Here is a 23,727-nt window from a genome sequence, read left to right as displayed (position 1 = left end):
TTAGCCTATTCCTTCCCTTTCTCTTTGTGATCTATTATCCAATGAATCTGTTCCCATCACCTCATATCTGAGAGAGTGTCCCAGCCTCCACCCTCCCAATTTAAAGGGTTTTATATTTTTGCCATATTTCCCCTTCTTTGCCCCTTCTGACACTTCCAGCGCTGCCCTCCCTCCCCTATCCCCTTCCCCTCCCTCCCCCCTACCCTCTCTTCCCCTCATTGTTCCGGATTCTACCCAGAACCTTTCCATACTTGAGCTAAAGGTCACCCTTCCTCTTATTTATTGTCTTCCCGTCTCCCCCCTTATTTCCATCCATATCTCCTCTCTATCACTTGTTGACAGTCCTACTGATATATATTTCACCCCTCCTTGATTACTATTACTACTACATCTACCCTACCCCTCCTGAGCGCCACTAGGGCCTCGCAGCGTTGTTCAGCGTAACATGTCTTAGCTTCCCCCCCCCCCCCCATTTCCAGCCAAACATAGATCAATGTTCTCATTTAGGGATTACATTCGCCTGAGGGTCCCTCCTTCCTTAACTGGATTAACTCAACCTATTATAGTTTAACTTTAACTCCCTTACTAACTAAGCCCTTCCTTCCCTATTAGGCATATTACTTTCATATACCTCTGATCATACTGTCCAATCATTTTTTAATCCTCAGTGCTTTTTCTACCATTCATCTTTAACATTCTCTCACAGATTTATTTTCCCGTGCATCCATTAAACTTCTCAGTAATATGTTGCTATTGTGCACTCTTCTACGTTGTTTTCAACATATTTACAGTAGGCAAAAATATCATAATACAGATATAAATCACTCCCTCCCCACACTTATATATATTCAATGCCTTTTAGCTGTTAGGTCAGCTCTCTGCAATTGTTCAATTTATATATATCACTGATCATCTTCTCTCCGATCTACTCCAAGGGAGTATCATTTCAACAGCTGGCCAAACTATCCTGTGCAGCTTCAATGTACATGAATTCAGCCATACTTTTACCTCCCTTCGCTAATTGCGCTGTTCTCATTTCCTTCTTGTAGCCTACAATGTCCTGCTCCTCACAACTCCGTCTGTTTCTTCATTTAATCTGCTGCAGGATTCTTGCTCCCCAACTGCTCCACAAATCTTTTTACATCCTCCACTTTATCAAAGAAGTGTACTCAACCCTGATCCATTACTTTAAGCTTTGCTGGGAACAGTAAACTGAAGCGCACTTTGTGTTCAATCAACTTGGTGCATATTGGAACAAACTCCTTCCGTGCTGCTGCTACCTTGGTGGAATAGTCTTGGAACACCAGAATTTTGCTGTTTTGGTAGCGTAGTTGTTTTCCTCCTCTGGTCGCTTGCAACACCCGCATTTTATGTGCATCGTTGAGTATTTTAAGGATGGTTACTCTAGGTCGCGCTTCTCCTTCGCGCCTCGGGCCCAGTCTATGTGCCCGTTCCACGCGGAGTTCTCCCACCAATTCGGGGAGTTCAGCCGCCTCTGGAATCCATTTTTCTAGGAAACTCCTTAAGTCTTTATCTCCGAGTGCTTCTGGCAACCCACCCAATCTTAAGTTATTCCTTCGCGAGCGGTTTTCAATATCCTCAAACCTCTCCTCCAACAGCTTGAGGCGCTTTTGTAAGGCTGGTTTCTCTTCCTCTAGTTTCTGCACTGCGTCTTCCACGTGTCCAACACGCTGCTGCACCTCTTTCAAACCGGACGCTATGGTGGTGTACCGTTCCTCCATACCTTTGAGCTTCTCTAATATTTGTTGAAATTTACAATCCATCGACTGTTCTATAGCTTCCGTCACCTCACGGCTGATATCCGCCGCCCATTGCGGGCTCGGAGTCGGAGACGGCGGCTGGCTCTTGTCCGCCATCTTTGCCTCCGCTCCTCGTCCCTTCTCACGATTCTCCTTCCTCACTGATTTCGAGGCCATCCGCTTTTAAAACTATTTGCGCTTTGCTCACCACAACCGCCCCGTTATTCTATGCTTTTTGAAAGTCCGTTTCGGGGGGAGACAGGATGATTATTTTTATCTGTTCTATCGGGCGCCTCGGAGCAATGAGTGCATGCGTCCTCACTCCTCCATAGCCCAACCGGAAGTCGGACCGCTGCTTTTTAATATATTTATAAATGATTTAGAGATGGGAGTAACTAGCGAGGTAATTAAATTTGCTGATGACACAAAGTTATTCAAAGTCGTTAAATCGCGGGAGGATTGTGAAAAATTACAGAAGGACCTTACGAGACTGGGAGACCGGGCGGCTAAATGGCAGATGACGTTTAATGTGAGCAAGTGCAAGGTGATGCATGTGGGGAAAAAAGAACCCGAATTATAGCTACGTCATGCAAGGTTCCACGTTAGGAGTTACAGACCAAGAAAGGGATCTGGGTGTCGTCGTCGATAATACACTGAAATCTTCTGCTCAGTGTGCTGCTGCGGCTAGGAAAGGGAATAGAATGTTGGGTACTATTAGGAAAGGTATGAAAAACAGGTGTGAGGATGTTATAATGCAGTTGGATCGCTCCATGGTGCGACTGCACCTTGAGTATTCTGGTCACCACATCTCAAGAAAGATATAGTAGAATTGGAAAAGGTGCATCGAAGGGCGACTAAAATGATAGCGGGGATGGGACGACTTCCCTATGAAAGGCTAAAGAGGCTACGGCTTTTCAGCTTGGAGAAGAGACGGCTGAGGAGACATGATAGAGGTATGTAAAATAGAGTGGAGTGGAACAGGTGGATATGAAGCATCTGTTCACGCTTTCCAAAAATACTAGGACTAGGGGGCATGCGATGAAACTACAGTGTAGTAAATTTAAAACAAATCGGAGAAAACTTTTCTTCAACCAACGCGTAATTAAACTCTGGAATTCGTTGCCAGAGAATGTGGTGAAGGCGGTTAGCTTGGCAGAGTTTAAAAAGGGGTTAGATGGTTTCCTAAAGGACAAGTCCATAAACAACTACTAAATGGACTTGGGAAAAATCCACAATTCCAGGAATAACATGTATAGAATGTTTGTACATTTGGGAAGCTTGCCAGGTGCCCTTGGACTGGATTGGCCGCTGTTGTGGACAGGATGCTAGGCTCGATGGACCCTTGGTCTTTTCTCAGTGTGGCATTTCTTATGTACTGGATGTATAGCAGAGGTTAGAGGGAACACTGCTCCCCCTGTACAAGCACCACTTCTAACAACAAAAAAAAAAACCGTAGGGGCACTTTTGAATACAGCAGGGAAGGACTCCTTCTCTGTCTACCAGCTGCCTCCCCCAGTACCTCTGTTACTGATGGTTATTATGCATTCTGTAATACACTTCAGGGAATTATGTACCAAAAAAAAATCAAAATAATGCATGGCAAAACAATTCAGCTTGTTAAACAGAAAAGTATTTGCAGTACTGTGTTCTGGAAATATACGCAGGTACTTTAATACTTGTCTGTCTGTCTGTCAGCCCTAGCTCGCCCATCCAGCATATTCCCATTGGCCATGTGAACCTCTTTCCTTAGGTCAGGACAGTCTGGTACATGGTCCTGATCTTAGGAAAGATTTGGCCGCAAGTAGAAAAAGATATTGTTAGTCCAATAAAAAGTTATCACTCTGGGCCTCTTTTACAAAGCTGGACTAACTATTCCCACAGGAATTAAACGGGCTTCCTCTCATTTGCCGTGCAGGAATCACTAGCGTGGCTTTGTTAAAGAGGCCCTTTATTTAGTATTTTTAAAAATGTTTGATTTATTTTTTTAGATAACACAACTACCACACTACTGTATCCTAAATTAAAAATAAAATGCCTTTTTACCTTTGTTGTTTGGTCATTTAAATTTTCTAATTGTATTGGTCCCAGCCTTTGGTTTTTGCTTTCCTTTATTTTTTCTTAATACTCCTTTCTCCGAGGACAAGCAGACTGATTGTTCTCACATGTGGGTTGACATCCACGTCGGGTCAGGAAACGGCAAATTTTTCTCAGCAAAAATAAAAAGTTTTGCCAGAGTCTTCTACCGCGTGAACAGCACGCACCACGCTTGCGCAGACAACTTCCCGCCCGTCACGTGAGCATACCTCTTCAGTTTTCTTTTCTCCGCGTTGAGGTGTGGTAGTTTTTTTCTGCGCTCCTCTCTTCGCGTTTTCGGGTTTTTTCTCCTAATTTTATTATTACTGTCATTAAAAAAAAAAAAAAAAAAAGTTCCCATAGTGTACTTTTAGTTTTGTCCCCTTTCAAGTTTCCTTTGTTTTTCATCGCGGCCAGTTTTTAGGCCACGCGGTCGGGTTATTCCCTTATTTTTGTACCCTTTTTCTTTTGTCAGGCACAATCGTGTCTTTTGATTTCACCGAAGCCTTTTTCTCTTCCATGTCATTGAAGACATCCGGCGGCTTCAAACATTGTACTCGGTGCAACCAGACCATCTCGGGTACAGATACCCACGCCTGGGGTATCCAGTGTTTTGGGCCCGATCATAGCCCAGCTGCTTGTAGTCTGTGTCTTCGTATGAAGAAACGGACCCAAGCATCTCGAAGCTCAACAAGAAAAGCTTTTTGGGGCTCGGTCCGGTCCTTCGACCTCGGTACCGAGGTCAGCATCGAAAGGAGCATCAACGTCGGGAGGAGAGGTAATGGCTGCTGAGAGACCAACTCGCGCTGGGAGCAGCGAGGCGTCGAGTGGGTCTCCACCTGCCTTGAGGCATCCTGTTATGCTGGCCCCCCCGGGACGGACCTTCGTCTGACCTGGCCCCGAGGAGACGTGAGGATTCCACGTCCTCATTGATACCGAGGAGTCTCAATGACTCGCGTTGAGCAAAGGCAAAGAAGCACCGTCATTGTTCTCCTTCGACACATGGTGCTGGGAGCTCCAGGGCGTCGAGAGTTGGCACCCGAGAAGCGTCGGCGCCAAGAGGATAGTTCCCCCTCGATACAGGAGGTGCCGATGCGTCGGTCTCCTAGCAGCCCAGTACCTGCTCCTGAGCCTCCACAGATTCTGACACTGCCTGTTCCACCGACCCCGCAGCCTTCTCTGATGGCGGCTCTTGACAAGCGCATCCGGGCCTTGTTTCCAGAACTTCTGGAGGGACTTGTATGTCAGTCAGCTTCGGTGTCGGGGGTGCTTGCGCCTTCTGTACCATCTGCTGCAGCGGTGTCTGGCCCTTCTCCTGTGGTGAGGTCCCCAACCGCGATGCCGCCTGTGGCATCGTCAGCTGCTACCCAGGTCGACTCCCCTTCAACATCAGTGGCGGGAGCTTCGCCGCAGTCCAAGCGGGCGTCTGCCTCTGGACATTGCCATCGAGGACATCGTTCCTCGGCTTCAAGGCAGGTCCAATGTCAAGGTACCTTGGCAGAGGTCTTATCCGATACTGAGCAGGAGAGTTCATGGGAGTCAGAGGAAGATCAAAGGTACTTTTCTTCTGACCCTTCCCCTCCACCAGAGAGTCTTTCCTTTTCCTCTTTTGTCCGGGAAATGGCTACGGCTATTCCCTTCCCTGTGGAGGTTGAGGATGAGCCCAGGACTGAGATGCTTGAAATCCTGGACTATTCTTCTCCACCTAAAGAGGCTGTGACAGTCCCTCTGCATAAGGTATTGAAGGAAGTCCTTATGCGAAACTGGTCGGCCCCTCTGTCTGGCCCTGTGGTCCCGAAGAAAGCGGAATCCTACTACTACTACTTAGCATTTCTATAGCGCTGCCAGGGTTACGCAGCGCTGTACAAGTTTAAACATGGGGAAGGACAGTCCCTGCTCAAGAGAGCTTACAATCTAAAGGTAAAAACTATGTAGTCAGTGTAGGTATCAGGAATGGGAAGGTGGTTAGGCGCCAAAAGCAAGGGAGAAGAGATGGGCCTTGAGTAAGGACTTGAAAATGGGCAGGGAGGTCGCATGGCGTATGGGCTCAGGAAGTCTGTTCCAGGCATAAGGTGATGCGAGGCAGAAGGGGCGGAGTCTGGAGTTAGCGGTGGTGGAGAAGGGTACAGAAAGGAGTGATTTGTCCTGAGAGCGGAGGTTACGGGTGGGAACATACGGGGAGAGGAGGGTAGAGAGGTAATGGGGGGCTGCAGATTGAGTGCACTTGAAGGTCAATAGGAGAAGCTTGAACTGTATATGGTAGCGGATCGGGAGCCAATGAAGCGACTTGAGGAGAGGGGTGATATGAGAGTATCGGTTCACGCGGTAGATAAGACGTGCGGCGGAATTTTGGACAGATTGAAGGGGGGATAGGTGGCTAAGCGGGAGGCCAGCAAGGAGAAGGTTGCAATAGTCAAGACGAGAGGTAACGAGCGAGTGGACGAGGGTTCGGGTGGTCTGTTCAGAGAGGAATGGGCGAATTTTGCTAATATTATAGAGGAAGAAGCGACAGGTCTTAGCTGTCTGCTGGATATTGGCAGAGAAGGAGAGGGAGGAGTCAAAAATGACTCTGAGATTGCGGGCTGAAGAGACGGGGAGGATGAGGGCGTTGTCAACAGAGACAGAAAGTGGGGGAAGAGGAGAAGAGGGTTTGGGTGGAAAGACAAGGAGCTCAGTCTTTGCCATGTTCAGTTTCAGATGCCGGTTGGACATCCAGGCAGCGATGTCTGAAAGGCAGGCCGAAACTTTGGCCTGGGTTTCAACTGTGATGGGAGTGGAGAGGTAAAGCTGGGTGTCGTCAGCATAGAGATGGTACTGGAAACCATGTGATGAGATCAACGAGCCCAGGGAAGAGGTGTATATCGAGAAAAGAAGCGGTCCAAGGACAGATCCTTGAGGGACCCCAACAGAGAGCGGGACGGGGGTGGAAGAAGAGCCATTAGAAAATACTCTGACGGTGCATTGGGAAAGATACGAGGAGAACCAGGAGAGGACAGAGCCCTGGAACCCAAATGAGGACAGTGTGTCAAGAAGTAGATTATGATTGACGGTGTCAAAGGCGGCAGATAGGTCGAGGAGGATGAAGATGGAATAGTGACCTTTGGATTTGGCAAGGAACAGGTCATTGCAGACTTTAGAGAGTGCTGTTTCTGTTGAGTGTAGTGGGCGAAAGCCGGATTGAAGCGGGTCGAGGACGGCCTGAGAGGAGAGGAAGTCAAGGCAGCGGCTGTGGACTGCACGTTCAAGTAATTTGGAGAGGAAGGGTAGAAGAGAGATGGGGCGGTAGTTGGAGGGACAGGTGAGGTCAAGTGATGGTTTTTTGAGAAGTGGTGTGACTACAGCGTGCTTGAAGGTGTCAGGGACAGTGGCAGTGGAGAGAGAGAGGTTGAGGATGTGACAGATTGAGGGGTTAACTGTAGGAGAGATGTTGGTAAGCAGATTGGTGGGAATGGGATCAGAGGAACAGGTGGTGCACTTAGAGGAAGAAAGAAGGCAAGCAGTTTCCTCTTCGGTGATCTCAGGGAAGGAGGAGAAGGAGGCCAGGTTAGGTTGGTTGAGGGAGTGGGTTAAGAAGTCACAGGGAGGAGAAGGCTTGGAAGTGAATTCAAGGTTTATCTTCTGCACTTTATCGCAGAAGTAGTCAGCTAGTGTTTGAGGAGAGAGTGGGGGGGGGGGGTGGGAGCGGAGGGTACTAAGTAGGGAGTTGAGGGTGGCGAAGAGGCGACGAGGGTTGGAGCCAAGAGAATTGGTTAATTGAGAATAATATTCCTGTTTGGCAAGGAATAGGGAGGACTGGAAGGAGGATAGCATGAATTTGTAATGGGTGAAGTCTGACAGGGTGCGAGATTTCCTCCAGAGTCGTTCAGCAGAGCGGGTGCAGGAGCGAAGGTAACGGATGCAAGGGGTTAACCAGGGCTGAGGATTAATGCGCTTAGTGGGGCGAGAGACAGATGGTGCTAGGGTATCTAGAGCAGTGGAGAGAATTTCATTGTAGGTAGAGACAGCCGTGTCGACAGATTCAGAAGACGAGATGGAAGGGAAGAGAGTGGAGATGTGACAGGATAGGGTAGGGGGGTTGACAGCTTGGAGATTCCTGAAGGCAGTGGTTATAGTTGGGCGAGGTTGAGGGGGAGGGTGATGAAGAGTGAGGGTGATTAGGTGATGATCTGAGATAGGAAGGACTGAGGTGCAGAAATTGGAAGGTGAGCAGGAAGAGAAGAGAACGAGGTCGAGACAATGGCCATCACGGTGAGTAGGGGTGGTAGAGCATAGTCGGAGGTTAAAGGAGGATATCAGAGTGAGGAATTTAGAAGCGTAGGAGTTGGATGGGTTGTCAACGTGAATGTTAAAATCACCAAGAATGAGGGATGGAGATGCGGGATCAAGAAAGACGGTGAGCCAAGCGTCGAAGTCAGTAAGGAATGAAGAGAGGGGCTTATCAGGGGGGCGGTAGATGACTGCAACTCTGAGTGGTAATGGGTAGAATAGCCGGATGGAGTTAGCTTCAAAGGACGAGAAGCAGTGAGACTGCGGTAGGAGGAGGGGTTGGAAACTACAGGAGGGCGAGAGAAGTAGCCCGACGCCTCCACCGCGGCCATCTGGGCGGGGAGTGTGGGTGAAGAGATAACCTCCATGACAAAGGGCCGCGACTGAGGCAGAGTCGTCAGGGGAGAGCCAGGTTTCAGTAAGGGCGAGCAGTTGGAGGGAACGAGAAATGAAGAGATCGTGGGTGAAGGGCAGTTTGTTGCAGATCGAGTGGGCATTCCACAAGGCGCATGAGAAGGGGAGGGAAGAGGGGGGGAGGAGGGGAATAGAGACGAGGTTGGAGACATCACGGAATCGTTTGCATGGATCCACAGTGAACCTTGATTGATGAGGTCTCAGTTACCCCACAATTCTATGGTGGTGGATTCTGCCCTCAAGAGAGCCAGGAGTACTAGAGACTATGCTTCGGCGCCCCTAGGCAGAGAAGCTAGGACTCTTGATTCTTTTGGGAGGAAGACGTATCAGGCTGCTATGCTCGCTGCCAAGATTCAATCATACCAGCTCTTCACGAGCATTCACTTGCGGGGCTCGATAAAGCAACTGTCTAGCTTGGTTGATGCACTCCCTCCAGAGCAAGCCGAGCCTTTTCGCCAGGTGGTCAGGCAGCAGAAGGCGTGTTGAAAATTCCTGGCCAGGGGTACGTTCGACACTTTTGATGTAGCATCCAGGATCACTGCTCAAGGTATAGTGATGCGTAGACTCTCATGGCTGCGTGTCTCTGACTTGCATCATTTGGTCCAGCAGCGATTGGCGGATGTTCCTTGCCGGGGGGACAACCTTTTTGGTGAAAAAGTAGAGGATCTTGTTGATCAGATCAAGAAGCATAATGATGCTATGGATTCTCTCTCCCACCGGGCGTCTTCTGCTACTACCTTCTCATCTAGGAGGTATTTTGGGGGGAAGAGGAGTGCTCCCTATTCCTATCCTAGGTGTAGGTACACTCCTGCTTCTTGACAGCCTGCCCAGGCTCAGCCCCAGCGCGCTTGTTCTCATCAACAGTGTGCGTCTAAGGCCCGTGCTGCTCCCCAGCAAAAGCAGGGAATGAGCTTTTGACTGGCTTCAGTTAAGCATAGCCTCTTTAAAAGTGTCCATACTGGACGACTTGCCGTTTGGGGGGAGGTTGATATTTTTCCACCAAAGGTAGCCTCTCATAACCTCCGACCGGTGGGTCTTTCAAATAGTCCGGTCGGGATACGCCCTCAATCTGGAATCCAAATTGCCCACCGGGAGCTCATTCTTACAGTTCCCAGCACAAACAGGTACTTGCAGAGGAACTCTCCGCCCTTCTGAAGGCCCAAGCAGTGGAACCCGTTCCACCAGGGGAAGAAGGGCTGGGATTCTATTCCAGGTACTTCCTTGTGCAGAAAAAGACGGGGGTGGGGGGATGCATCCCATCCTAGACCTAAGGGCCCTGAACAAATTTCTAGTCCGAGAAAAGTCAGAATGGGTTCCCTGGGCACCCTTCTTCCCGTGATTCAAGAAAACGATTGGCTATGCTCTCTGGACTTAAAGGATGCTTACACACACATCTCAATACTCCCAGGAGGTATCTTCGATTTCGGCTGGGAACACAGCACTTTCAGTACTGTATACTACCCTTTGGTCTAGCGTCTGCGCCCAGAGTGTTCACAAAGTGCCTAGCGATAGTCGCAGCGTCGCTACGCATGTATTCTCTTATCTCGACGATTGGCTGGTGAAGAGCACCTCGGAGGCAGGTGCTCTACAGTCCATGCGAATGACTATTCAGGTGCTAGAGCTACTGGGATTCGTGATCAATTACTCCACATCCCATCTCACCCCAGTTCAGAAGTTGGAATTCATTGGAGCTCTGTTGAACACGAAGACAGCTTGAGCTTATCTTCCCGAGTCAAGGGCAGACAACCTCCTGTACTTGGTGTCCATAGTTAGAGTGTCTCAACAGATCACGGCTCTGCAGATGTTGAGACTGCTGGGGCACATGGCCTCCACAGTTCATGTGACTCCCATGGCACGTCTACACATGAGATCAGCTCAATGGGCCCTAGCTTCCCAGTGGTGTCCACCGGCTTTCAAAATTCCCTTCCGTGGTGGACGATTCAATCCAATTTGACCTTGGAACGTGCATTCCAAATTCCTCAGCCACAAAAAGTGCTGACGACGGATGCATCCCTCCTGGGGTGGGGCGATCATGTAGATGGACTTCACACTCAAGTAGCTTGGTCCTTTCAAGAAAAAGGTCTTCAGGTCAATCTTTTGGAATTGCGAGTGATCTGGAATGCTCTAAAGGCTTTCAGAGATCAGCTGTCCAACCAAATCATTTTGATTCAGACAGACAATCAGGTTGCCATGTATTACACCAACAAGCAGGGGGGCACCAGATCTCGCCCTCTGTTAGGAAGCCGTCCAGATGTGGCTTTGGGCACGTCATCATGGCATGTTTCTCCAAGCCACTTATCTGGCAGACGTAAACAGTCTGGCTGACAGGTTGAGCAGGATAATGCAACCTCACAAGTGGTCGCTGAACATGAGCGTGGCCCGCAAGATCTTCCGAGCATGGGGCACCCCCTCGGTGGATCTTTTTGCCACTCAATCCATTCACAAGGTCCCTCTGTTCTGTTCCAGGCTTCAGACCCACGACAGACTAACGTCAGATGCCTTTCTCCTTCATTGGGGAACAGGCCTTCTGTATGCCTATCCTCCCATACCTCTAGTAGGAAAGACTTTGCTGAAACTCAAGCAAGACCGGGGAACCATGATTCTCATTGCTCCCTTCTGGCCACACCAGATTTGGTTCTCTCTTTTTCTGTAGTTGTCCTCCGAAGAACCATGGAGATTGGAGTGTTTTCAGACTCTCATCACCCAGAATGAGGGGTCGCTTCTACGTCCCAACCTCCAGTCTCTGGCTCTCATGGCCTTGGATGTTGAGTGCTTAGATTTTGCCTCCTTGGGTCTTTCAGAGGGTGTATCCTGAGTCTTGCTTGCTTCCAGGAAAGATTCCACAAAGAGGTGTTACTCTTTCAAATGGAGGAGGTTTGCCATCTGGTATGACAGCAAGGCCCTAGATCCTCTTTCTTGTCCTACACAGACCCTGCTTGAATACCTTCTCTCAAGACCAACTTCATAAGAGCTCACCTTAGTGCGATTAGTGCTTATTATCGCCGTGTAGAGGGTAAGCCTTTGGTTGTTCGCTTTATGAGAGGTTTGCTTTTGTCAAAGCCCCCGGTCAAACCTCCACCAGTGTCATGGGATCTCAACTGCATCCTCACCCAGCTGATGAAAGCTCCTTTTGAGCCACTGAATTCCAGCCATCTGAAGTACTTGACCTGGAAGGTCATTTTCTTGGTGGCTGTTACTTCAGCTCGTAGAGTCAGTGAGCTTCAGACCTTAGTAATGTATTCACCTTATATCAAGTTTCATCACAACAGAGTTGTCCTCCGCACGCACCCTAAGTTCCTGCCGAAGGTGGTGTTGGAGTTCCATTTCAACCAGTCAATTGTCTTGCCAACATTCTTTCCCCATCCTCATACCCGCCCTGGTGAAAGCAGTTTGCATACCTTGGACTGCAAGAGAGCATTGGCCTTTTATGTGGAGCAGACAAAGCCCTTCAGACAGTCCGTCCAGTTGTTTGTTTCTTTTGATCCCAACAGGAGGGGAGTCGCCATTGGGAAAACGCACAATCTCCAATTGGCTAGCACAGGGGTAGGCAACTCCGGTCCTCGAGAGCCGCAGGCAGGTCAGGTTTTCAGGATATCCACAATGAATATGCAGGTGATAGATTTGCAAGCACTGCCTCCTTGGTATGCAAATCTATCTCCTGCATATTCATTGTGGATATCCTGAAAACCTGACCTGCCTGCGGCTCTCGAGGACTGGAATTGCTACCTCTGGGCTAGCAGATTGCATTTCCTTTACTTACGCCCAAGCTGGTCAGACTCTGGAGGGCCATGTCACGGCTCACAATGTTAGAGTCATGGCTGCATCAGTGGCTCACTTAGTCAGCCTCCATTGAAGAGATTTGCAAGGCTGCAACGTGGTCATCGGTCCACACATTCACATCTCACTACTGCCTTCAGTAGGATACCCGATGCGACAGTCTGTTTGGGCAGTCAGTGCTACAGAATCTGTTCGGGGTTTAGAATCCAACTCCACCCCCTTAGACCCATTTTTGTTCTGTTCCAGGCTGCACTCTGTTAGTTGTTTATGGTTTCAGGTCAATCTATGTTAAGTCCTTGCCGTTGTGAGGGCCAATTGACCAATGTTCATTGTTTTGAGTGAGCCTGGATTCTAGGGATATACCCCACATGTGAGAACAATCATCCTGCTGTCCTTGGAGAATGTCTGCTACAGGTAAGTATCTTCGCTTTCTCCGAGGACCAGCAGGCTGCTTGTTCTCACAAACCCGCCCACCTCCCCTTTGGAGTTGTTGTTACTTTGTTTATATGCTTTTTGATTTAACTGAAGAGGCACGCTCATGCGACAGGTGGGAAGTTGTGTGCGCATGCTTGGTGCGCGCTGTTCACGCACCAGAAGACTCTGGTAAACCTTTTTATTTTTGCTGAGAAAAATTTGCTGTTTCCTGGGCCGACGCGGACGTCGACCCACATGTGAGAACAATCAGCCTGCTGTCCTCGAATACCTGCTACAGGTAAGTATCTTCGCTTTCCTGTCAGTTTGCCATTCCTGTTTTCATTTTCTCCACTTTATCCATCTCCCAATATTGATCTTTTCCTTTCAGCTTTCTTTCATTTATTTGTGTGCCTCTCTAATCCAGATTCTTTCTTACAATCCAGTTTTTACTGCATCTACCTACAGCTTTCCACCTCTTTCCCTCATACCAGCTCTCCCATTCCTCTTATTCCCCATCATTGCTAACTATTCTCTCCCCCTTAAATTTTAAAAGATTACCTGGCTCATTCTGGATCTGGTGTGGAGACAGTGAGCAGTGCAGTGAAACTGAGTGATCTGTGTGCATGCGCTGAGTGTTCCGCATGCTGATGGAACTCTCAGGAGAGTGACAAACAGCTCAGGCTGGCAGTTGGGAGAGAGCTCTATTGGTGAGAACATGTTACTAGGGAAAGACAAGAGAGCCAGAGAGAGAAAACAAAGAGAGCAGCTAAGTGACTGAAACTATTTTAAAAAGTGCACATAAGAGAAAATAGTAAAGGAAACCTGAACAATAAGTGAGAGAGAACTACAAGAAGAAGAAAAAAAAAGAGTAGAGGAAAACTTACATGTTGGGATCCTTGAAGGTCTCTGGAAATCTGAAAGACAGGAGAAAAGAAAGTTTAAAGAATCTAGTGTTTTGTAAAATTGAATGTGCTTAAATGATTTATGTACGTAATATTTATAGTTATCTGAAAATGCTCCCAATGTTTCTAAACTGATTTGTGTTGCAAACCTGTAATTGAAATACATATGTTAAATTTGCAAGTTGGTAAAATTTCATTAACATTTAAATATAATTCAAATAATAAAAATTTTTCTTTTTATTGTTAAACTCCCTGGTTGGTGTTGAGTCATTTTGGGGAAACACTGTGACATATTTGGTACCATCATTGTAATACCTTGCTCTGCCACCAGGGGGTTTACAATTGCTAACTCTATTCTCTCCCCCTTAATCTAGCATCTCTCCTCTTTTTCTCCCCCTTCCATCCAGCATCTGCCCTCTCCCTCCCCTTTTCCATTCAGATCTCCCCCTCTTGTCCACTCCTTCCAGCTAGCATCTCCCCCTAACAGCTAACATTTCTGTTCTCTACCCTCCAGCATCTCCCCTTCTCTCTACCATTTCCATGCAGCATCTTCCCCACCCTTTCGACCAGTGTTTTTTCCTTCTCTCTACCCCTTTCCATGCAGAATTTCCCCTCTTCTTTTCATCAACCAACCAGGGGCGTATCTGAACTGCGGCGGTAGGGGGGGCCAGGGCCAGAGTGAGGGGGCACATTATAGCCCCCCCCCCGCCGCCGCCATTGCCGATCCCCCTCCCCCCAGCCGCTGCCATTGCCAATCTCCCCCCTCCGTTGTTGTCGCCTACCTTCGCTGGCGGGGGACCCCAACCCCCGCCAGCCGAGGTCCGCGTCCTCCTGCCGCTGCCGGCTGCCGTTAAAAGAATTCCGTCAGCTGGCGGGGGACCCCCAACCCCCGCCAGCCAAGCTGAGGTCCTTTCATTTCTTCTTCCAGTAAAGCTGGCGCCGAAAGTTTCTTCTGAGTCTGACGTCGCTGCACGTTGTACGTGCAGGATGTCAGACTCAGAAACAGAATTCTGTTTCTGAGTCTGACATCCTGCACGTACAACGTGCAGCGACGTCAGACTCAGAAGAAACTTTCGGCGCCAGCTTTACTGGAAGAAGAAATGAAAGGACCTCAGCTTGGCTGGCGGGGGTTGGGGGTCCCCCGCCAGCTGACGGAATTCTTTTAACGGCAACCGGCAGCGGCAGGAGGACGCGGACCTCGGCTGGCGGGGGTTGGGGTCCCCCGCCAGCGAAGGTAGGCGACAACAATGGAGGGGGAGGGTTGGCAGCGGTAGGGGGGTCCAGGGCGAAATCTGCGGGGGCCCAGGCCCCTGAGGCCCCACGCAGATACGCCCCTGCCACCAACTCCTCCTATCCTCCCTTTCCATGCATCATCTCCCTCTTTCTCTCCACCCTTTATATCCAGTGTTTCTAGCCAGTGTCTCTTTTTCTCTCTCTGCCTCTACCCCCTTGCAGTGAATGTCTCTTCTATTTCCAGCCAGCGTCAACCATCTCCATTTCTCTCTCCCCCCCCCCCCAAGCCTTCTCTCTCCACCCCTCCTCCATGGCACCTGCATCATGAGAAAAGCAGCAGTATTTTTTTTTTTAAGTGGTAAGGTGCTGAACCTCTGATTTCAGACTGGCAACTGCAGGCTGTGGTGGTCACTCCCCCTCTTGAACAGGAAATTGATGTCGGAGGGGATGTGATCAGCAAAGCCGGCAGTCATGTTTTATTTAGGCATTGCTACTGCTGTTTGTTAAAAGCAGCAACATTGGTGGAGGGAGGTAAGGAAGGACATGGTTGGGGATGGGGAGACTTGGCCTCCCGAAGACATGAATACCGGACTCCTGTGGGAATGAGGAGAGCCTCCTTCCCACTCCAGATTTTTGGGGGTGCCATGGCACCTTTGGCTCCCCCCGTTCCAACACCTATGCTGTAGCCGTTCCTGAAACTTTTTCTTTTCCTAGCCACCCCCACCCCAAAGTTGTCCCTCTAACAGGAATTATCCTATTTTTTGTTTGTGTGGTTTTTTTTAACCATTTATTTTCTCTGCTTTTCTTTCCATCAGCATTGAAGGGGAGTACGTCCCAGTGGAGGGAGATGAAGTTTCATACAAGATGTGTCCCATTCCTCCAAAAAACCAAAAGTTCCAGGTGGTGGAGGTAGTGATCACCCATCTGGCCCCACACACGAAGCATGAGACGTGGACAGGCCAAGTGATTAACTCCTAAAGCTCCCATCAGGCCTGTGCTCTGGACCATGGTGTGACTATGAGGAGGAAGGTGGTGGCAAAGAACTTTTGGGAGGGCAATGTAAGACTTTGGGAGTCTGTATTGTCTATAACGTGAACCAGAATTTTCTTTTTTAAGATGAATTTGTTTCACATTATTGAAGCTTATTTTTTACATTGAGGGATTGAGGGAATTTAAAACGCAGAAGCTGTGTCGTCTCCTTTACATAAATCTTACTCTCGTGATCTATTGTCATGGTTGCTTGGCTTATTGATCATGGTTTGAGCAAGACCCAGCCAGCTAAGGGAAGCCAGCCTTGTTCTTACCTTTCTGAGCATTTTTATCCTTCGCATTCTGTGTTTTGCAGCAGTCTCCATCATTCCCAGTGTCTGAAAGCCATCTAATGTGTTCAGAGTGTCCACAAAAATCCAGCATCCAGCACAATTCCTGAGGAGACTCCTGCAGAGTTGCTCAGAAGGTGTCAAGGTCCACACGCCACCTTCCTCTAGCTATCAAAGAGGAAACAAGATCCCACTGCTGTATGTTTACTGCTGGCTGTGCTGAATGACAGGAGAAAACAGCTTGTTTCAGTGCTAGGTTGGTCCTGCAGGACAACAAAGCAACAAAATGACGATGTAGATTTTGGTAAATTTGAGGTTTCCATTAACCTTCTGTCTTTCTGGCCTTGTAATTTTCACATATATTTGTGGCTTTCAAAATTATTAGAAGAATAATTTTATAATCATGTAGTAAGATCCATTTTTAATATGACTATCAGCGAACCCCTTAAATGTGTACCATCTCTTTGGTGAAATAGGAGATCCTATTGGCTAAGTGACAAGCAGGCAGTAGTCCTGGAGATGCTATAATAGGTGTGGCAGATCCAGACCCAAACAGGACTGTCCATGAAAAGCAGTATACTTTTGAAAATTGAAACAAGAAATAAACATTTTTTCAGAAACATGACATCTAGAAATCTTCTAGGGTCATTGTTGAGTCTGTCATAACTTCTGCTTTCTATGCCTGCTGCTTGAATCTGAGAAGTGTTATACTTTGACAAGTAAGTTGAGCAGACTTGGCAGAAAAGACCTCTCAGAAGTGAATGGCTTTTGTCTTCCAAAGAGCGCTGGCAGCAGGGTGATGTTTGGCAACTGTAGCACAAGAAAGCCAGTCATGTTGTAGAGCAGAGAGGGCTGTTAGGTCAGCTTGGATGGATTTTGCCCCCTTTGCATCAGGGTTAATAGACAATGCGAGTGTTGGCATTAGGTGTTAGGATTCCCAGATGCTTGCAGTATTTCAGGATAGGGCGATCCACTTCAGAGTTTGTCCTACTGTTCACACGGCTATATTTCAGGGTTTTGTCCCTCTGAAAAACAGGGCTGCAAGTTCACGTTTGCAGTAGTAAAAGCAGGACTGAATAGGCCCATCCTGAAATGAGAGCCCTAGTTGGCATATTGAAGTAGAATATGCTAATGTCTCACAATAAGAAAAACTCACCTATCTCTGCCCTTCCTCTTCCTGTGCAGGAAGACCCCCCTAATAGATAGCCATCACCTCCACAGAGATCAGTTGTCCAGCACTTAGAAAGACAAGAAATTTTGTACTCAATCCTGCAGTGCATTTTACTGGGTCTTTGAGATGTGGCCCTTGTTCCCACCCAGAATGGCTCTCAAGTTAGCTGACTGTATCTATGAGGTATGAAACTGGAACATATGTGTGTCGGGGGGAGGGGTGTTTAGGAGAGGATGGGGGAATTAGAGTATAGAAGTCACAAATTCCTGCTGCCTCCTCGCAAACATGGACATATGGCCCTTTGTTGTTCAGACTGTGTGATGACCCATGTGCTGTGTCTGCCTGCTCCACACTGTGGACAGAAATTAAGTTCCCTGCCATACTGCCATTCTCACTCTCTTGGTCTCTTGTCATATCTGACAAAACGAAACCAAGTCTTTCTGTCTGCTGTATCCCAGGGGGTGTGGAAGGATGTGGCAGGGAGAAGTTAGATAAGACATTCACCCCACATTATTGGGGATCTTTTATAATACACTGAAAGCTTCTGAAACTCCTAAGCACATAATGCAAGAACAAGTCTGTCAAGGTAAGAGTGCCCATATGGAAGCTGGGGTATCAGGATTCGAGGGAGGGGGTGGGAAAGACATACTGCCTTTATTTTGGTGTTAAAGTGTTGGAACATGGACATATATCTAAGGTATTTTTTTGTGTGTATGGGAGGGGGAGGGTTGCTTCTTATTTTTTAGAGAAACTGAGCTGTGTGATTAGGTATTAGCTGAGCTCAGATTTACATGTTAGAAACTAGTATATTTTGAGTTCTCCCTTCTGGTGCTAGAAGCCATCCAGAAAGCACATTATGCCAGGCTCTGAGATACATCAAACTGGCAAAATATGGAAATGGGAATAGGGATAAACCCAGTGGGTACAGAACCTGCCACAACCAACTTTTCAACCCTTCTCCTAGCTCCAAAAATCATGTGACCCAGCTGTGCTTATCCTGCACCTCTCAGTGTACAGAGGCCTACTACGAATGGCAACCCTTTTATTTTTCCTTGTGCTTTTACCATTTTGTACAAACCCACATTTGATGTTTTCACTGTTTTGATGTAGGAGAGAGCCAGGGTCTGTTTGTTGCAGACAAGGCTGAGAGATGATTAGCCCATCATTCCCTGTGCCCACAGCATCACAGTTGGGTTCCAGAGTCCCAACAGAGAGGGATCTCATTCCCTTCTCCTTCCCCAATCACTCCAGGGCACTCTGAAGTCACTGTGATCTCATTCCCAACAATCTGGGCTGCCAACTTGTCTGACAGACACTACTGTTGTTGTTTTTTTGTATTTTTGTTTTTTTGTTTTAATGAAAATGATTCATTACAAATGGCTTTGTGTTTGGAAGATGGTGTCTATTCTGAGTGTAACTTTGGCAATAATAAATAAATTGCAATAATATATATATACTGGATGATGTCTTTCTCTTCTGTTCTTTATTTGGTTTTATTTACTTTTTTATTTCACATAAAGTGGTTGTCTTTTGCTTTCTGGCTTTAGCACAAAATCTGGTACAGGAGGGAACAGAAATGGTTGTGCATGACACTGGTAATGCTGAGACTCCCTCACCCAGGGCCGGTCTTAGCAAGTGCGGGGCCCTATGCAGACCAATTTGGTGGGGCCCCATCCTAGCCCCGCCCCACCGTAGTCCCGCCCCCACCGTAGCCCCGCCCCTACCTCCACCCCATTGATAAGATTATTCCATTTTTAGAACTTTATTTATGAAATTTCAAAAAAGACAAATGAAGCTAAACTTGTACAAAAAACTGATTGAAATAATAAGCACAATGCTATCATGAAACCTCCCCTCCCCAGAAATTATTCAGTTCAAGTCCACTACAATTAGTAGTTCTAATTCTCATAACAAAGGAGAATAAAGGAAAAATATTAAGAAAAGATTCAGTACTTTCAAATTCCCCTATTACTCTGTAACCCATATATGCAATAAAATAAAAATGAAATGAAAAGATATACAATAAAATTAAGTGATATGTAAAATATAATGTACAATATAAAAACATATAGACCACCAAGGTATTAAAATTGTTTTAAAATATATACCACAACTCTCTGACTCAAGAAGACTCCGACTCTGTCTGTCATCCATAATTGTCTGACAACACACAGAAAAAAATAAGTAAAAAAAAAAAGTCAGAATTAATACCTTATACACCAATATACCAGCCATACGGAAAATGCAGATTATCAACAATATGAAGCTAGCAAGGGATCATAATACCACAATTCTCATGTAGAGCCACAAAACACCCTTTTAGAGATAGTGTGTCATGATTTAGGCTCTACACCCTTTCTGATGTTTGGTGCCACCTTAGTAAGGCCAACACACAATCTCTCCACTGCAAAACACTATACACAAACTTGTGCAAAAACACACTCATAACCTTAACAAACCATAAACAGCACTAATTCCAAGGACAGAACGAGCTACAACCTTATGCGTGGCGTGGAAAGGCAACTGTAATTACACCTGGCTCTAAAACACCAGTGCACAACCTAGTGAAAAAAAAACAAACAAAAAGGGATTCAAACTATACGCTAGCAGAATACTGCACCTTCCTTTGATCACACCTGAAAAACACATGAAGGCAAAATACTGAAATGGAAAGTTACCTCAAGAAGTCAGACTCAGCATGCAGCAATATTACAAAAATTGAAACGTACATGAAAAATATCACAGATGCACATTTCCAAAAACTGACACATTCCAATTAATAAATCCTGAATAAAATAGTTTTTTCTACCTTTGTTGTCTGGTGACTTTGTTTTTCTGATCATGCTGGCTCAGTATCCGATAGTGCTGCTATCTGTCCTCTTAACTCCGTTTCCAGGGCTTCCTTTCCATTTATTTCTTTACTTTCCGCCTTTCTTCTTCATTTCTTGCCCTACATCCATAAGTAAAAGCTGGGTCCTCCGCAGACTTGACTGTCCAGTGGATCCAGCTTCTGCCTATTTTCTATATCCATGTGCACTTTTTCTCCTCTCTTCCTTTTCCCTCACCTCATCTCCTTCCTCACTCTTCCCTCGCCTCCATCCATGTCCAGCATTTCTTCTCTCTCCTCCATCCACCCATGTCCAGCGACCCTCCTGTCCCCCCTGCCATCCATGTCCAGCAACCCCCCCAGTCCCCTCTGCCCTCCCCTGCCATCCACCTATGTCCAGAAACCCCCCTCCCATGCCATCTACCCATGTCCAGAAACCCCCTCCCCTGCCATCCACCCATGTCCAGAAACCCCCTTACCCTGCCATCCACCCATGTCCAGTGACCCTCCTGTGCCCCCTGCCCTCAACCTATGTCCAGAAACCCCCTCCCCTGCCATCCACCCATGTCCAACGACCCTCCTGTGCCCCCTGCCCTCAACCTATGTCCAGAAGCCCTCTCCCCTGCCATCCACCCATGTCCAGTGACCCTCCTGTGCCCCCTGCCCTCAACCTATGTCCAGAAACCCCCTCCCCTGCCATCCACCCATGTCCAGCGACCCTCCTGTGCCCCCTGCCCTCAACCTATGTCCAGAAGCCCCCCTCCCCTGCTATCCCCCCATGTCCAGCGACCCTCCTGTGCCCCCTGCCCTCAACCTATGTCCAGAAACCCCCTCCCCTGGCATCCACCCATGTCCAGCGACCCTCCTGTGCCCCCTGCCCTCCCCTGCCATCCACCTATGTCCAGAAGCCCCCCACCCCTGCCATCCACCCATGTCCAGCGACCCTCCTGTGCCCCCTGCCCTCAACCTATGTCCAGAAACCCCCTCCCCTGCCATCCACCCATGTCCAGTGACCCTCCTGTGCCCCCTGCCCTCCCCTGCCATCCACCTGTCCAGAAGCCCCCTCCCCTGCCATCCACCCACGTCCAGTGACTCTCCTGTGCCCCCTACCCTCCCCTGCCATCCACCTATGTCCAGAAGCCCCTCTCCCCTGCCATCCACCCATGTCCAGCGACCCTCCTGTGCCCCCTGCCCTCAACCTATGTCCAGAAACCCCCTCCCCTGCCATCCACCCATGTCCAGTGACCCTCCTGTGCCCCCTGCCCTCCCCCTATGTCCAGAAGCCCCCCTCCCCTGCTATCCCCCCATGTCCAGCGACCCTCCTGTGCCCCCTGCCCTCAACCTATGTCCAGAAACCCCCTCCCCTGGCATCCACCCATGTCCAGCGACCCTCCTGTGCCCCCTGCCCTCCCCTGCCATCCACCTATGTCCAGAAGCCCCCCACCCCTGCCATCCACCCATGTCCAGCGACCCTCCTGTGCCCCCTGCCCTCAACCTATGTCCAGAAACCCCCTCCCCTGCCATCCACCCATGTCCAGTGACCCTCCTGTGCCCCCTGCCCTCCACTCATGTCCAGCGTCGCGACTCTCCTCGTTCCCCTGATCCCCCTCCCTCCAGCCGTCTGAGCCCCCCAACCCGCCAAACGACCCTCGTCTACCACCGGACCCGCCGGCACCTCACCTGACCCAGCATTTAAAAAAAAAACTCCAAGCGGCAGTGCCTCCTCGCGTCTGTGAAAGAAGAAAAGTCGCTTCGTCCATTGGCCGGCCTTCCCTCATGTCCCGCCCTCTGATGTAACTTCCGCAAGGGCGGGACATGAGGGAAGGCCGGCCAATGGACGAAGCGACTTTTCTTCTTTCACAGACGCGAGGAGGCACTGCCGCTTGGAGTTTTTTTTTTAAATGCTGGGTCAGGTGAGGTGCCGGCGGGTCCGGTGGTAGACGAGGGTCGTTTGGCGGGTCGGGCAAGGGGGGCTCAGACGGGGGAGGGGCTCAGACGGCTGGAGGGAGGGGGAGCAGGGGAACGAGGACTGGAGAGTCGCGTCGCGTCGCTGGACATGGAGGGCAGACTTGAGGCGGGCCGCGCGGGGCCCCCTTAGGCGCGGGGCCCTATGCGGCCGCCTCGGTCGCCTCTGCCTAAGACCGGCCCTGCCCTCACCTCCCACATCCTGCTCTGTCAGCAGAAGGATTTATTTAGCTTTTTGAAACTGGTAGCTCTAACAGAGCAGTGGTCTTCACTAATTTTTAAGTCAGGGCCACTTTGGATCTAAATGAGGTGAAGGAGAGCCATCAAATATCTTCCCATGCGAGGCCACAACAGTGCTGATCACTGTGTGTCAATGATATCCACACCACCAGCCTTTTTTTTTTTTTATTGTGTGTATTCTTAAAGAGATGCTCATGACCAAATACATTGTTTGTCTATTGAGAAATAAATGCCTTGTCCTTCAAGCATGTGGCTCTTCTCACATCCACTCCCCCCTTTCTGTCATCAGCTTGGATAGAAAGGCGGAGTGTAGCAGAAAAGAGCCAGAATGATGAGGGCCACCCCACAGATCTCCAGGAGCTGCCTTGCCGCTGGTCCTCGGGCCTTGCATCGAAGAACAATAAGACAGTAGCCCTACAGTTGCTGGCATTTGGCTGTGTTTGGTGGGATGCAGCATGCATGCTGGGCATTGCAGATCAGTGTGTGCATATGACTGTGTGCCCTTAAACTTGTGATTTGGGGGATTTTGCATGTGTGGCTCAGCATTGCCAGTGTCATGCAAGACCATTTCTGATTTTACCATGGGCATGCGTGGAAGCCCAGACCAAACGAATTCCTTATATTAGCAAAGCCGGAAAGGAGCAAATGACAGCTGGTATGGTTAAAAGGTGAAGTGAAAAAGGCTATTAGAGCCAAAAGAACATCCTTCAAAGAATGAAAAAAAATCCAAATGAAGAAAATTAAGAAGCAACATAAGCACTGTCTAGGTAGGTGGAAAGCACTGATAAAGAAGGCTAAAAGAATATGAAGAAAAACTTGCTGCAGAGACAAAAAATCATAGGTACATCAGAAGCCTGTGAGGGGAATCCGTGGGACCGTTAGATTATGAAAGAGCAAAAGGGACACCTAGGGAGGACAGGGCCATAGCAGAGAGATTGAATTAATTCCTTGCTTCATTTTTTTTTACAGAAGAAGATATGAGTTCTGCCCGTACAGGCAATGGTTTTCAAGGGTGATGATGCAGAGGAACTGAAAGAAATCTCTGTGAACCTGGAAGATACACTGAGCCAAATTGACATGTTATAAATCACCGGGTCTGGGTGGTGTACATCCCAGGGTACTGAATGAACTCAAACATGAAATTGCTAATCTGCTGTTAGTAGGGCTGTACATCAGTTAAAAATTTTACTCATATGATTAGTCATGTGATCCAATGGGCACCATCTCCTTCCTTCCTTCCCCTCTGTTGGCACCATCTTCTCCATCATTTCCCCTCACCTGGCACTATCTCCTCCCTTCCCTCCATCCATGATCACCACTTTTCCCTTTTCTTCCTCTCCTCTCTGTGGCCACCATCTCCCTTTAA

This window comes from Microcaecilia unicolor, unplaced genomic scaffold (genome assembly GCF_901765095.1).
Source record: "Microcaecilia unicolor unplaced genomic scaffold, aMicUni1.1, whole genome shotgun sequence".
NCBI lineage: Eukaryota > Metazoa > Chordata > Amphibia > Gymnophiona > Siphonopidae > Microcaecilia > Microcaecilia unicolor.
This window is presented reverse-complemented; position numbering follows the sequence as displayed.